Source organism: Lissotriton vulgaris, unplaced genomic scaffold (assembly GCF_964263255.1).
Source record: "Lissotriton vulgaris unplaced genomic scaffold, aLisVul1.2 SCAFFOLD_3423, whole genome shotgun sequence".
In the NCBI taxonomy this organism is placed as follows: domain Eukaryota; kingdom Metazoa; phylum Chordata; class Amphibia; order Caudata; family Salamandridae; genus Lissotriton; species Lissotriton vulgaris.
Genome location: NW_028246173.1, coordinates 175,848 through 193,075, shown reverse-complemented (window position 1 = coordinate 193,075; position 17,228 = coordinate 175,848). Strand labels below are relative to the sequence as shown.

General features: G+C 49.0%; 1 protein-coding gene across 1 annotated transcript in view; it reads right to left on the bottom strand.

Annotated features, from left to right (window-relative positions):
• Positions 1-17,228, bottom strand: part of LOC147666116 (uncharacterized) — an 83,753-nt gene that overhangs the window by 48,050 nt on the left and 18,475 nt on the right. The gene's annotated exons all lie outside the window — the stretch shown is intronic.

Genomic DNA, 17,228 nt, shown 5'->3' with positions numbered 1-17,228 from the left:
TCCAGTTCCTCCGCGGCTTCCTGCGGAAGTGCCTGTAGGGTAAGTCCCCGGAGATAAGGGAGGAAGGAGGCCCCAGTAACCTCGGAATCCACGGCATACACCGTCTGCAAATGGGACCGGAGGACCCGAAGGATGCCCGCCTCCGAGTGTACCATTCCTCCTGCGAGGCCTCTCAGGGCCACAATCCTCTCTGGGGCGAACTCACGCCGAAGTATCTAAGCCAATAGGCGGCCCGATTTGTCCCCTTCCCGATTGAGGTGCTGCCGATACTGGCCCAGGGTGTATTTGTCTAGACGGTTCAGTATGTCATGTACACACGCGCGAGCCGTCCGTTCTGACTCCTGACCCAGGTCGTCGGGATCTGGCAAAGTTTGCAGATGCAGAAGTGCATCCTCCGCATCAAGCAATTCCCGAAGTAGCTGTTTCCGGACTCCATAGGTGAGGGCCATACATTTACCCCGTATGACCGCCTCCAGGGCATCCCATTTGGTAGAATAAGTAATGTCCCCTCCCTCCCAGTTCAAATCACGGTAATTCGTGAGGGCAGTCTCCACAAGAACCTTCCCCCATCTGGTCCTGCAAGTGCGAGGGCGGGAGTGCTGGTTCTCCCACTGGGCAACGCATGTTACTGGAGGGTGATCGGATAAAAAACGGGCCTGATGCGTGACCGTTAGGGAGAGAGAAGCGTCCACATTGGCCGCCAGTACCCTGTCTAGTCTGCTGTGTGTTATGAGTGGGGGAAAAACACGTAAATAGTTTTTGAGTCGGGTTACCCAGGCGCCACACATCACTGAATCCTAAGTTCTGCATCACCTCTCTAAGTCGCGCTGTCATGCGTGGTTTCGTCCCTGTGCGGGGAGGGGACCTATCCAATACGGGGTCCAACACACAATCAAAGTCCCCGAACCATAGCAGTGGGCCCTCCAGATCCGATACAAGGACCTCTTGTAGGTGCAAAAAGAAGTCGGGGTCGTCTACATTGGGTGCGTATGAGTTTAAAAGGGAGAGTTCCCTCCCGTCCAGCTTCATCCGCAGGAGCAGGTACCTGCCATTGATATCCGCCTCCACATATTGAACAGCGACGGGACCCCAGGGGCCAGCAAAATTAGGACCCCCCTAGCATATGTTGGGAATGAGGAGTGAAACACCTGGCCCCTCCACTTCTTTGCCAACTTTTGGGCACCCTCCTCATCTAGATGGGTCTCCTGTAGGCACGCAATAGAGATCCCGTGTCTCAGGAGGAAGGATAGAACCCTATGCCGCTTGGTACATGTGCCCAGCCCCCTCATGTTCCAGCTGAAGAACTTGTGTGCCATGAGTGGTGAAAGCGTCCATCCGGGCGAACAGCTCTACGTCCTGTGACCCACCATTTCCGTGCCCGAACTGTAATACACCTGATGCCTGCAACATTCCCCCCCAACTTTACGTCCCTCAACCCCAACCACCCCCCACCCACGAGCAATATTACTGCAACAATTAAACACGCTAATATGCCCTTCCCCTGCCTGTGCCAGGACGTACGCAGCATTACAAGTACCCAAACGGGAAAAACCTCCCAAACTCCCCCCCAACCCGACTCCCCCCTAGGCCGCCCTCCAGGACCCAAAAACAACCTCCATCTCATTGTTAGCAATAAAGGAGACCCTCTTACAGCCCTCTTACTGTCCAACCAGTGTCTAGCAATTTGTCCAGAGTTCAGGAAACTATCGGATGTATGGCCCCTCCTCACGATAGTCCATCCGGCTCCCGCCCCTGCGTTCCAGCCGTCTCCGGGACCGTTGCACTGGTCGGGGAAACCTCCTCCGCAGAGGGCAGTAATGTGTCAGGTACCAGGATCTCCCCAGGAGAAGTAGGTTGAGACGCTGCCGGTAAATCCATGTGTAGGGAGCCATCTTATCCCACCATAACACTGTTGCTCTCCACACTCTCATCCTCACGGGATCCTCAACGCCGTCCGGCTGCGCCGCCTCCGTGGTCCAGGCCCCCATGTGCTCCGGGCCCCAGCCCGTTCTCCAGGAGGGAGATCATCTCCCCGAATCTCGAGCCACTCCCACACATCCGCAGGAGCTTCGAAGAAGTGAGCCTTTCCCTGAGAGAGAACCTTGAGCTTCGCCGGATAGAGTAGCATATACTGCAGGTGCATCTCCCTGAGCTTTTGTTTAACATGCCAGAAAGGACTTGCGCTGTTCCTGAACTAGCTGCGTATAGTCCGGGAAGATGGATACCTTCGCATTCTCAAAAGTAAGGTCCTTGGATTCCCTCGCCGCTCGTAGGATGCAGTCCCTGTCACGGTAGTTCAGAATTTTGGCGATGAGGGCCCGAGGAGGGACGCCGGGCTTCGGAGGTGGGACCAACGCTCTGTGTGCTCTATCTATCACAAATACTCCGACAGGCCCTCAGAGCACAACACCATATGAATCCATTGCTCCAGGAAGCGCTCCGGGTGGCCCGCCTCCGCTCGTTACGGGATACCCAGCACACGGATGTTACTGCGGCGCGCTCTCCCTTCTGCGTCTTCCGCCCTCCACTCTAGGGCCCTCGTCATGGCCGAAAGTTGGGAGACCGTTTTCTTGAGGGACGCCACCTCCCCTTGCAGTTGAGCAATATTCCCTTCCGCAGCCATGACTTTATCGGCCACCTTGCGCAGGTCAGTCCGTAGAAGGTTCACGTCGATGGAAACAGTCTCGATCTGACGTTCCAAGGCCGAGTGGGACCACTGTATCGCCTTCAATAATTCCGCCCATGACGGCTCCTCGGGCGCTGGACCCCCTCCTCCTGACCTGACTGGCGAGTGAGTCTCTGAGAAGGGAGCCTCTGCGTAGTATACTGTGTAATGGTGTTGGGCTGCACCGCCCGGGGTGTTCTATCCTTGCGCATCATGAATTGCGACGGAGGGCCTCTCAAACGTCCCCCATCCTCTAGCTCGTCGGCACAGCAGCACACTCAGAAGCCCTATACGGTCCGGGCACCAGGCCACCAGGCCACCAGGCCCACTATATCCACTTCTGGGCCCCCCACTGACCAGGGACGTCACATGTGTAGCTCTGTCTTGCGTATCCCCAGAAAAATCGTCCTGTAGGAGCCGGCACGCTGGGCTACGGCCACCTATCCGAGCTGTCCCTCACTCATGCAGACTGGGCCAGGAGGGCATTGTGGGGGTGCGTCCCAGGATCCGATGTACCATAAGGAGAGGAGAGGCTAGGCCCAGACGCCGGTTCCAGTCCTGAGTGGCGCTATATGTGGGCAACACGGTATCCTCCCATCTCCATCAGCTGTAGGGCATTCCCCCCAAGGGTACCTCCTCTGGGCCACCGGGCATCTAGACGCTGCGTCTCAAAGCTTATGCCCCAGCGATAGCAGAAAGTTCCCATAGACGTGAGGTCCCCAGCACCAGAAGAGACTTGTTCCAGGGGCCCAGTATACCGCTCTCAGTCCGGTCTCCGATAACCCCGCCTCCGGGCAGTCGGGACTCAGGCCTCCGTCGACCCACTGTCCACCTGTACTTCTCCCATGCAAGGGGGGGGGGAAATCCCCGATGGCGGCAAGTGCCCTGGAGACCCTTCCTTCCGCAGGCTCAATGGGCAGGCCCAGTCCCCGGTCCCCAAACTCGCGCGGCCCTGTCCCGAAGGGGACAGGCCGCACTCTCACCTCAGGGCCGGGGCACAATTCGGACCCAAGGGCCGGGTCTCAGATAGCAGTAGGCACCATGCAGGGCGACACCCCGGCCGCAGCAGACAACCCCGGAGGCGGTGGACTCCCTCGCACCAGGCACCCTGACAGGGCACAGTCCGTCACCGCTACCGGCACCGGTAGCTCGTCACCTTGCCTCCCGAACCGGCCGGTGCGGCAATCCAGGCTCCCGCTATTGCCTCCGCCGCCGCAGAGCCCCCCGATGGCAATGGGGCCCCCCCGGCAAGTCTGCTTCTCCGCCGCGACTAGGCCCGATCCCCGGCCTCAATTAGCGGCGACCGTCGCCTCCACCGCGGGTCTGCAGCCGGCCAGTAAGTTCGGCCCACTAAGGTGCTCCGTTCCTCGATGGGCACAACGCCGCTCCGGGGCCTCGGTACCTGCGGGAGGGCCCGATGGCAATGGGTCCCCCCGTGTCCGGAACCACCGATGGTCGGGTCAGGCCGCAGTCCCCGGCCTCGATTTCAGGCAGGGCCGGCGGCGGACCTGTTGGGTCGAGCTCGCCGGTGATCTGGTCACCCACAGCTTTGAAAGCGGGACCGTAGGAGTACAACACGGTCTGGGATCGAGGAAGCTCAATTTAGCATTCTGAGGTGGGCTGAAAGGATCGAAAATCAGGATTTAAGCGGCGGCCGGCAGGGAGCCGAAGGAGCTCACGCCCTGTCGGCCATGCTGCTTGGCCATGCTCCCGCAAAGTCTTAATATTAATTTGATCATAGGAAAGTACACTATTGCACAGCACTCGCCACTTTAATAGCTTTTATGGATCTGTCCTCAGCTTTCAATTTTGTTAATAGGTCCCGTCTATGGTCCATCCTTTTAGAATATGGACTGGATGAGGCCCTTGTTCATTTTTTGGCCTATCTCCATACGGACCTGAAAGCGCGGGTCATATGGCTGAGATACCCGCCACCCCCTCTCAACACAATCCCCAAGGATGGGAAACCGGAAACAGTTCTGAACTTTTGGAAGACGGGAGGGAGTGACCCTCCCGGCCGTATTTATTAAAATATGAAACAAAATTAAAACATTAAAATAACAGTTTCATATTATGTTCAATTTCATTACCACATTGCGATGTTTGGCTAACCTTAACATATTCTCTAATACAAAGGTTCTCCTAGCCGAACTAACATCCTACAAAAACATTTAACTTGAAATTTTGAAATTGTACATCCTAACGTTTAAGGGCCAACGGCAAGGTCGTAACCGGTGTCAAGATCCCTAAACCAGAAATATCCCCCTCACTTGTGAGGGGCGACCGCACAGAGGTGTACCTCGAGTGCAACTACCAATTTCCCTTGACTTGACGGGGGCCCCAATAAACTCGACGCCACTTAAAGGTCGTCCGAGGACTCGTGTGAGGTATCTAGAAGGTAGCGTAGACCCCCCCTCAAACCCCACACAACTTACCGCATCTGCCGTCGCAGATGACCTGGCCCCGGGAAATTCTCCAGGAGGGGGCTGTAGCCCCTCCTACCCAGGAAGGGGCCTTGACCGCCTTTCCTTTCCTTTCGGCGGCCCATCCTTAGAAGGGACCGCCTACCCCGTTGAGGGGCCAATGGCCACCTCCCTCGAGCGCTCCCATCCGTAATGGGTGACGCCCACTCATAGGGATCTTCCAATTAGTGCTCACCGATCATGACCTTACCGCCCGACCAAAATAAATACGACAGTTCTAAACTAAATGACTAATTTACTTAAAAGACAGTTAAAAGCAACCACTTTATTAAAAGCATGCTACTGATCAACACTAGAGCAGGATTACTTTATTTGCAAAACATACCACAATTGACCATTTCTTTATTGCATATTCAAAGTTATCACGATAATAATCCGGTACCTGCAAAACAAAAGAGTTATCACATCAAACTTTATTCAAAACCACTTGCTGTCCTCAGGGGCTGGTGGGTGGGTCAAAATTGGCTCTTCGTTCCGTCTCGAGCTCACGTGCAGCGAGGTGGTGCAGCTTCAGAGCACAGGAACAAGAGGATGCTTCCTTGGCTTGTTGCTCCTTTTATCCGTCTTCAGGGCGGACGTAAACCCGCCCCGGCCTGCCCCGAGGGCGTGGCCCGGCCTCGTCAGTGTCTAGGCCAGCCCACTCCAGGGCGGGAAAAGGCGCGCCCCGGCTACGCCGCTTCGGGCATACCAGCCGAGACTCGCCTCCCGCCCAAGATGGCTTCCCGGGGGGATCGTGGTACTCTGCCATACGTTCGGGGGGACCGAATGGTCGCCCCTTTCCATATGGCTGAGATACCCGCCACCCCCTCTCAACACAATCCCCAAGGATGGGAAACCGGAAACAGTTCTGAACTTTTGGAAGACGGGAGGGAGTGACCCTCCCGGCCGTATTTATTAAAATATGAAACAAAATTAAAACATTAAAATAACAGTTTCATATTATGTACAATTTCATTACCACATTGCGATGTTTGGCTAACCTTAACATATTCTCTAATACAAAGGTTCTCCTAGCCGAACTAACATCCTACAAAAACATTTAACTTGAAATTTTGAAATTGTACATCCTAACGTTTAAGGGCCAACGGCAAGGTCGTAACCGGTGTCAAGATCCCTAAACCAGAAATATCCCCCTCACTTGTGAGGGGCGACCGCACAGAGGTGTACCTCGAGTGCAACTACCAATTTCCCTTGACTTGACGGGGGCCCCAATAAACTCGACGCCACTTAAAGGTTGTCCGAGGACTCGTGTGAGGTATCTAGAAGGTAGCGTAGACCCCCCCCCAAACCCCACACAACTTACCGCATCTGCCGTCGCAGATGACCTGGCCCCGGGAAATTCTCCAGGAGGGGGCTGTAGCCCCTCCTACCCAGGAAGGGGCCTTGACCGCCTTTCCTTTCCTTTCGGCGGCCCATCCTTAGAAGGGACCGCCTACCCCGTTGAGGGGCCAATGGCCACCTCCCTCGAACGCTCCCATCCGTAATGGGTGACGCCCACTCATAGGGATCTTCCAATTAGTGCTCACCGATCATGACCTTACCGCAACAGGCCGGATAGTTGACCGGCTATCCGGACCCCCCACAACACTCCTACCTAAAGGTCATGTCTTAAAGTCTTTAGCCAAGCTATACAGTCCCCTATGAGTAACTCGTTCCCCACCCGGGACAAATGAACACCATCCCCCAAATACATACTGTCACCAGTAATACAACCATGCGAAATAGAATGCAGTGTATTGGAACGGAACAATCTACTCACTTTGTTATTAATTTTCCTTACTGAATGATTCAGAGCAGAAACAGAAATAGCCCCCCGCCATACTTTTCGTGGGATCATATGTGACCATGCAATCGTGCACCCTGGAACTCTCCTCGCCAACCAACTTACAGTGGAAAGCATCGCCTCAAGGAGAAGTCGTCTACCAGTGGTGACCAAATCATTGCCCCCAAGATGTACTATGATTATAGACGGCGGTGACCTCGTCCGCCCTAGCAAACTCTCAAAAAATGATTGAAACTGGTCAATACAGAGTCCGCCCTTTCCGTAGAAGGACACACTGTACCCGTATTCCCCAGCCACGTGAATCATGTCACCTGCTTTGAATACGTCCGCGGCACGCCTCACGTATGAGTGGCCCACGACCCACACCTCCTTTTTCACAGCCGGTGAAGTCTGACCGCTGGCCCGGTGTTGGGTCGACTGCATAGTCCGCCCCGCCTCGTAGGCTTGCGCAACTGAAACCAAACAAAAACAAGAAGCGTGAGTACATCATTACAGCTTCACAACATGTGCAACCGCACATACCTCTTATAACAATTGGAGGACCAACGCCCCACACGTTTAACTTGTTCGACATTCAGACCCCTGGCTGTAGCCTCTGTAGCAGCCCCTATCCGAAAGAATGGGTCCCAAACTCGCCCGGGTTCAAGCCCGCAGCAGTACTCGACATCGCAAGCACCCGCTGAAACTGAAACCTCGTCAGTGGGGTGGTGTCAGCGTGTCTCAACAAGGTCCCCCCCCCATGATGCCACCCTTTGTGCCAAATATTCCTCTACACAACTCACCGGGCACCTGGAGGACCCGGGGATCCTTTGTATGATTATGCAATCACCCATCGCACCTTGATCGGTCTTGGACCTGACGAACGAGAGAGTCATCGTCTCCCCTCTGATCTGAACGTGCTCTCGGCACAGTCCCCCCATCACGTCCTGCTTGTTCCTCGCCACTAATTCGCTTACTCGCATAGCCCCATGGAATGCTAGCGTAAAAGCGGCTCGGAATAACACCGTTTCATACTGGGATGAACATGTTGCAGGGAGTCTAGATAATAACAGGGCCAACCTATCCAAACCTATCGGGTGCCTTTCATCTACTCTGCGACCCTCAAGGCGTTGCCACCCACGTAGCGCTTTTTGCACCACGAAAGACGCTGTCGGGTCCTGGATCCCATGAGCCCTAGCCACAAAGGAAATGGCGGCCCGATGCCTCTGGGCCGTAGCCACTGATTTGCCTGCCTGACGTAAAGACAGCAGGAATTTCACTACCAACTCCTCCTGGCCCCAAAGCTCCCCTCTAGCCGCCCCCAAAAAGGCCCAATAGGAACGGAACGCCCCTTCATATGCCTTCCTCGTCCTGGGTGCTAAACTCTCTCCCACGAGGTTCTGGGCACCGAGAGACCAGAGAGCTTCGGGAAAGGGTGCTGCCACCGGGTCCGCTGTGGGCAGAAAACCCCAGAAGGCCTGCATATGAAAACGAGAAAGCGCATCAGCCGCCTGGTTCATTACCCCCGGGACATGTCTTGCCCTAAATAGTACATTCAATTGCATACACAATAACACAATTTCCTTGAGCAATCTCAGAATCCATTTGCATCGTGCTGCCTGGCTATTGATACACTCAACAACGGTCATGTTATCAGACCAGAATACCACAGAGTGATCTCTGAACCCCTCGGGCCAAGTTCTCAGGGCCACCAGTATGGGAAAAAGTTCTAGGAAAGCAATGTTGCTTGTCAGACCACTATCATGCCACCATGACGGCCATTTTTGTGCCGACCACTGAGTGCCGAATATGGCACCAAAACCAATGCTCCCTGCCGAATCTGTCCACAGCCCTAGCTCCTCCGAGGACACGGCCGGTTTGTTCCAGACAATTCGACCATTGAAATCCGCCAGAAATGCCAACCAAATGCGCATGTCCTGGCGAACCTCTGCCGAGAGCCTTGTGCGATGATGACCCTCCCTCAGGCCGACCATGGCTTGAGCGATCGAGCGAGAAAAGGGGCGGGCCATCGGTATAACTCTTAGAGCAAAATTCAACTGTCCCACCAATTGCTGTAATTGATGTAGCTTCACCTTAGACTCACTTATACACATTTGCAAGGATGCCCTGAATCTTAACACTTTGTCATCTGGTAAACGAAAACAACCTTCTTCGGAATCGAGCTCGATCCCCAGAAACTCAAGGCAAGTCGAGGGACCCACAGTCTTACCTGGTGCCAATGGCACGCCAAACTGGTTCATCAAGACACAAAATGCAGTCAAAGCCTGTCTACATTCTGGATCCCCGGCTGCCCCCAGAAACAAAAAGTCATCGAGATAATGCATAACATGTTTAAACCCCGTCTTCCTTGTGAAGACCCATTGCAGGAAGCAACTGAACTGTTCGAAATAGGCACACGATATAGAGCACCCCATCGGCATACACCTATCCATGTAGTAGTGACCCTGAAACATGAAACCAAGGAGACGCTGATCGTCTGGATGTACCGGGAGCAACCGGAACGCTGACTCGATATCAGATTTTGCCATCAGCGCTCCGGGCCCCAGGCGATTCAATATGGCTACGGCCTCATCGAAGGATGCGTACCGCACCGAACACACTTCCGGGTCTATTGCCTCGTTTACGGAAAGACCACGTGGGGCTGATAAATTATGTATCAGCCGAAACTCACCCGGGTCCTTCTTGGGGACCACCCCTAAAGGGGAACAAACAAAGTTAGCAACTGGTGGCACATTAAATGGACCGGCGACTCGACCTCGAGCCACCTCTTTCCCGATCTTTTCCTGTACCACGGTCGTATGCTGTAAGACCGATATCTGGTTTTTACATTTTGCTATACCCTGAAACTCCCTCACTGGGATGCGGAAACCATACGAAAATCCGTCCCGTAACACCCCAGCGGAAGCGTGATCCGGGTATTCACTGAGCCAGGGAATCATTGCCATGGTATCAATCGGGGTAGGTAAAGGCGCCCCTCGGACTATGTCAGACCTGTTTGGCGCCTCCTCTACCCCCGTTATCACCCGTTTTGGCTCTGCACATGGACTCAGGATGGGATGATTGCCCGCACCCCCCACATTCGTGCCTAAATTTGCATGACCCCTGGGGCCTAGTACATTTCCCCCTGTTAAAGTTCCAACAAACCCCCCTTTTACCTGCGTTGCCGATTGGCCTCGAGTGATTGTCGTTACTCGTACCTGATCGAAAGGGCGTCCCCGCATATTGGCGGGAGGATTCACCCACGTTACTCCCTACCAATGGCACCTTCAACATACCAGAATCCTCCATTTTGGACCAGGACACAGAATCATAACAATCCCAAGTTAAGTTTTTATCATGCTCTTTTGCTTTTCTGAAAATATTGTCGTAACAAAACCAATGGTTGCCCTCGTGAGATCCTGAATACCCCATGATCCGTGATTGATAAATCGGCAATTCGGGCAGCAATTCGGGCCTACGTTCACCCAAGATGGATGTAAAAACCCCCCATGCTTTGCCCCAATTACCAATGTTTTCATTTACCTTAAAGGCGGCCATCTTTGCGCGCCAAACACTCGGATGCATGAGCTCCTTTTGACTCTTAACATGCTCCATCTCATAATGATCGGTAAGCAACGAGAAGATGTTTATATACTCCCCTGCCCATATCTTCTCCTTGATAGCCAGAGGGACATGTTGACCCAACTTTTCCCTTCGAGAGGGTGCCGACTCATCCCTCGCAATCGGCAATGGCCGCTTACCTGAACCGGAAGCTGTATCTGCGACTGGACCTGACCCAGGTGGTTTCTCTACTGCCGCAGCCGGCGATGGTGCCTTCGTCGCTTCCCTTGTTTCCCGCAGCTGTTTCATCAACACCTGTGCGTCGTCAGCCGTGGCGCCCTTGCTACCTTTACCCAACCACGCTGCTAATTGTGCTGCCAGCTCAGGCGGCATATCCTCCCCGGACACGGGGGTGACCATTACGGGAATCGGATTTCCTTCCTCCGGGACCGGAGTGGGTGCTTCGAGCGGGGTACAGGGAACTGGGACGTCTCCCCCAGCTGTTCCCCTCCTGGGCCTCTTGCCTTTTCCTCCTGGAGCTGTTCCCGCCAGAGGACGTTTCGGCCCCCCTTCCTCGTCTTTCTCCGCCATTCGCTTCTTTAGGTCGGTCACCTCTTTCATGAGAACACGCAGCATCTGCTCGGTAGTCATTCGCTTTCCCGCCTTCTTAGGCATTCTCCGACAGAGTATCTGCAAAACAAACAAGAAGATTATAACGCTCAAAATTGGCTCTTCGTTCCGTCTCGAGCTCACGTGCAGCGAGGTGGTGCAGCTTCAGAGCACAGGAACAAGAGGATGCTTCCTTGGCTTGTTGCTCCTTTTATCCGTCTTCAGGGCGGGCGTAAACCCGCCCCGGCCTGCCCCGAGGGCGTGGCCCGGCCTCGTCAGTGTCTAGGCCAGCCCACTCCAGGGCGGGAAAAGGCGCGCCCCGGCTACGCCGCTTCGGGCATACCAGCCGAGACTCGCCTCCCGCCCAAGATGGCTTCCCGGGGGGGATCGTGGTACTCTGCCATACGTTCGGGGGGACCGAATGGTCGCCCCTTTCCAGGATTGGGGTTGGGGGAGAAGTTTCCAATTACATCAGAGTAGATAGAGGGGTCAGACAGGGGTGTGTTATGGCTCCTTTTCTATTTATCATATATAAAAACAATTTACATAAATCCCTGATCACACTAACTAATGATGTTCCCAGAATTCAAGGCAAACCTCTCCCAGTGCTTTTAGACACAGATGATGAGGTTTTAATTGGTCGCACACCAAATGCACTACGGACTTTAGTTCGAGGTTTCACAGATTTTATGTCTGGCTTAGATTTATGCACACATTTTAAGAAATCTTTTAGAATGCCTTGTGGGGCAAGGAAATGTCCTTTAAACTGTATCTCTGTTGGCGACCAAAAATTAACTTGCACTGCTACTTCCCCTTATCTGGGAATGGTCTTCGCTGCGAATGGCACTTGGTGTGAATACTTGGCATATTGTAAAAGTAAGTTCTCAAGGGCTTTTAACTCAATCCTCAGTCTCCTCCGCCCTAAAAGATCGGGAACAATTTCAGCCTTTTTAAAGATTTTTAAGATCCAGTGTGTACCAATACCTACCAATGAGGCAGAGATATGGAGTGTTGCCAAATGCTCTTGCGTCCAATCAGAGGAAAATAGATTTTGTAGAAAACTCTTGGGCGCTCCTATCTCCACCCCTCTGTACGTATGTCAAGGCGAACTGAAATTAGGATACATTGAAGACACATAAGGGCCTGCTCCGCACTATTTTAGCTGTCCATAATGAAGAATCCCAAGGCTTCTCTCAGAAGGGCCATAATAGGTATTAGTCTTCGCTGTGAGAAAGGGACGGATATTCCATGGCTTGATGGGGTAGTCAAGAGTCTGGAAAGCGTTAACCTTGGTAGACTGTTTGCCAATTCAAACACAGCTGTAACAATGGACAAAAAAGTTTTAAAGACAGTACTGTACGCACTTTATAGCGCAGAAAGACTAGAAAGGGAATTGAATAAACAAACTGTTGCAAAATGTATATCCATTGCGTACCCTGAGCATTGTCTACCAAGTCATATTGCACTACCCATGTCCCAATGGGAGAGAGGCCTCCTATTCCGTCTAAGAGCTGGGACAGTAAGATATTTGCTTTGTTTTCCCTATAGCTATAACGCAAAACGTGACTTCCTGCCATTTCCATGTGATGGTCACAGCGGTCAAACACTTTTACACTTTTTATTCTTTAGTAGATACTATATGAAATATGCAATATGGTTTCTAATTCCGTATTTTATCAAAAATTGTCACCTATTAATTTAACAGACGCTCTTGACTACAAATTTAAATTGGACAATGTTGAATTGATCTTGCGCATTGGCACCTTTTTGAGAGTAGCTACGGGTGCACGGAACTCTATGTGCGATGTATGAAGTCATTCGTATTGTATTATTCAAAATATGCACTTTACCTAGGTTTACTGTATTTTGCTACATTATGGATTGGATATTGCTATCTATGTCATTCAAAACATCTTTATTCCATTTGTGGAATCATAAAAGAAAAAACAATACAATATTTATAGATACATTATTTCCGTCCAATGCCATAATCCTTGAGAAAGTAAATTGCAGATTTTTGGGAATCATTACATTTGTGCAAATACACAATTCCAAGATAAGGTGCAGTTAGTAGAATCAGTGGAAATAACACGGCCATTAGGTTCTCGGTGCAATAGACAATTAAAATAGTAAAGTACAGTTCATATTTATAATAGTAGTATTCCCAAAGGTACTTGTGCCCCTTATATGTTTACCACAGTAAAAATTAAAAAAGGAAATAATAAGAACTACTACAAATAAAATACATTGTAAAATATGAAATACTATATACAATAAAACGTTTTGGCGATTCAGTCCTGCAATACTCAATTAATGTTCTTTTATCCTCTATTGCAGAATCCTAGTTAAAATGTCAAACCCTTCTTCATTCTTATGTAGTTGATAGCCAATAAAAATCTAGAAACTCCAAATACAGTAAGCTGGGTGTTATCTGTATTTAAAATGCATAACATATCATTACATCTCCTGACACCCATGTTCCTGCCCAACGGTACAATCCATTTTTGTCTAGCTCTCAGGTAAGTGGGGCAGAAGAACAAAACATGTGCTATATTTTCCTGCATACCCAGCTGGCGCATTTTACACTCACGATCTTCCCCCCATTTCAGCAACTTTCCCATTTGGTAGTAAAGGACTTAACACGGAGGGTCCCGTACCTGAATTTCAAGTACAATATTTTCGCCAATTGGGGTTCGATTTCGTCTAAAAATGCCTCAAAGCGGGGTGTTGGTTTAACCATCAGAAAATCATTTGTGAGTGAGCCAACTCCACAATTTTGTAAAACTTTGTGCACAGTGAAGTTCCAATAGACCCTTCTGAGTTCCCTTTTTGATTCTGCGGTCAACCTTTCTGGGTGGTGCCGGAACTCACTAAGCCCCAAGGTCAAAAGCCATCTACGTATATTAGCCAGCCATGGGAAAGTAACATGGGTATCTAGTGCGATAAGTTCACTTAGTGTCTGCCTGTAGATATAGAGTTCATCAGTGGCCCATAACCTAAACCAATATGACAAAGTCATCCACACAGCCCTATGCTCGATGCGTTTAACCCCAGATCGTACATGTAGGGGATCACCGGTGTATTTTGGGGGAGGGGGACCATCTCTCTTAAAACCCTGTTTTCTCCCACGGTTAAGGTGGAGATTTGCTCTCCGCTCCACAGCTCCGAGCCATAGAGAGCAGCGGTTTGGGCCCTAGATTCATATACCTCTAATGCTGGGGTGATGGACTTGGTACCAGTTGCATGGAGCTTTTTCAAGATGGGCACTGAATTTTGCATTAAGATGGTCCCAGATTTTCTCACATGCGGGCACCATGAGAACTTAGAATCTAGGGTCACCCCTAAGTAAACAAAAGTGTGAACCCTCTCTATCGCTACGCCATTCAGCATTATCTTTTTCTTAAAACTTTTGTGCAGCATGATGGACGTGTATTTTGTTTTTGATGGGTTTATTTCCAATCCTTTTTGTTTACAGTACACCACCAACTTATTCTGTGAGAGGAGCATGGTATCATCCGCAAATGTCAGACCACATACATGAGAGCCATCTAACTTTGGGGAATCGTGGTTTGTGTCCAATAGGAAATCCACCATATCATTAACATGGTGCACAGACAAAATATCGACTCCAAAATATCGACTGGACATAATATCAAGTTTTAAATATAGACTGGACAAAATATCGACTGGACATAATATCGACTACAAAAATATCGTTTTTCAGGTTAGTGAAGTAATATCGACTGTATAAAATATAGATAGCAAAAATATCGAATTTTTAATAATATATAATATTTTATAGTGTATTTTTATGTAATAATGTGTGAAAAGTGTGTATTAATGTTATAAAATATTTTATTAAATGAATTTTGTTTTTATAATAATTGCGTAATGTAATTCTGTAGCGGGTTGTGGGTTTATAGGGGAATAGGGTGGGAAGTAATTTAATAATAATTAATTAATATATGTTTGTAAATATTTATAATTAATAATTAATTGATAATTAATTAATAATTCGTTAATTAATTAATATAATGTTGTACATATTTTGTATTAGTAATTAATTGGTAATTAATTAATTGTAATTAGTTAATTACATTAATTAGAGTACATTTTAATATATATAATTTTGTGTTATTGTTAAGTAATTAATTGGGGGAAAATAATATTAATTATTAAAATAATTACAGCTAATGTGCTAATATATTTACTTTCTTGTTATTGTTAATTAATAATTATTTGGTAATTAAATAATATTGATACATTTTGGGTTAAGGAGTATTTTTAGGGTTCAGGGTCAGTTTTCAGTTTTTGGGTAAAGGGGCATTTTTAGGGTTTTGGGTCAGTTTTCAGTTTTAGGGTAAAGGGGTATTTTTAGGGTTCAGGGTCAGTTTTTAGTTTTTGGGTAAAGGGGCATTTTTAGGGTTCAGGGTCAGTTTTCAGTTTTTGGGTAAAGGGGTATTTTTAGGGGTATTTTTAGGGTTCAGGGTCAGTTTTCAGTTTTTGGGTAAAGGGGCATTTTTAGGGTTCAGGGTCAGTTTTCAGTTTCTGGGTAAAGGGGCATTTTTAGGGTTCAGGGTCAGTTTTCAGTTTTTGGGTAAAGGGGCATTTTTAGGGTTCAGGGTCAGTTTTCTGTTTTTGGGTAAAGGGGCATTTTTAGGGTTCAGGGTCAGTTTTCAGTTTCTGGGTAAAGGGGCATTTTTAGGGTTCAGGGTCAGTTTTCAGTTTTAGGGTAAAGGGGTATTTTTAGGGTTCAGGGTCAGTTTTGGGTTTTTGGGTAAAGGTGTATTTTTAGGGTTCAGGGTCAGTTTTTATTTTTTGGGTAAAGGGGTATTTTTAGGGTTCAGGGTCAGTTTTGGGTTTTTGGGTAAAGGGGTATATTTTAGGGTTCAGGGTCAACAAATAAGATTGTAAAAAATTATTTTTATTATTTTCATTTATTATTTAATTATTATAATTTAATTTAAGTATTTTTAAGTATATTTTAGTAATTAAAATGTAATATTAATTTAATTTAACACTGTTTTTAATAAAGTCGATATTTTTTACATCTATATTATTGTAAACGATATTTTGTACTCGATATTTTTGTACTTACCTGTTTGTAGATACAAACTCGATATTTTGACTGTCGATATTTTGTCCACGATATTTTGGCAAGTCGATATTTTGTCCCTCGATATTATTTCAGTGATCCCATTAACATAGAGGAGAAACAGGGTAGGTGCCAGGGCACAGCCCTGACAGACCCTCTCCTCACCGGTATCTCCTCTGTCAACTCCCCGCCCATACCCCAGCGCACTTTTGCAAAATTATCTTCATGTAATTTCATGAGTTGCACCAGTATGTTTTTTGGGACCCCTTGATTTAGCAGATTTATCCACAGCAGATCTCTTGGAATTGAATCGAAAGAGGCCTTTAGGTCAATAAAGGCCACATACAAATTGCCGGATCTTAGTTTAGTATACTTCCAGGCAATGGTTAGCAGCCTGAACACCTGATCTATGGTGCTGATTCTTTTTCTGAACCCTGCCTGGCATGGGGATAATATGTCGTTGTCAACTAGCCAGTTGTTGAGCCTGTCCAGTACCTGCTTTGAATAGACCTTTTGGGCAATGTCTATGAAGCTGATAGGTCTATAATTAGCAGGATCATCCCTACTGCCCTTTTTGTATATAGGGACGATCTCCGCGCCATTCCATGATATAGGGATAGGCTGCCCTTTGCTAATTGCATTGCACAGTAAGTTGATATACGGTGCCCATACCTCTGGGTCATGTCTAAAGAGGTCTCCCGGGATATTATCTGGGCCTGGCGCTTTAGACGGCTTAATGGCGGCTATAGCCTGCTTAGTATCTAAGATACTAAAATATAGTGGTTCAAACTCCTTGGACATTGTCAGCTCTTTAATTATGCATAAGTTCTCGCTTGAAGGGGAACCCGGACATGCATATAAATGTGCAAAGTGTCTGAACCATGTTTTAGGATCTAGATGGTAGTCCTGGGCTGGCTTGCTCGACTTATTGCCGTTTGCAACAATCGGCCAAAAAAGTGATTGATCTCCTGCCCTTGCTGCGGCTAGCAAGTCTTCCCAACCAGAGTCCTCCCAATCTCTACGTTCTTGTTTTAGAATCTGATTGTATATTTT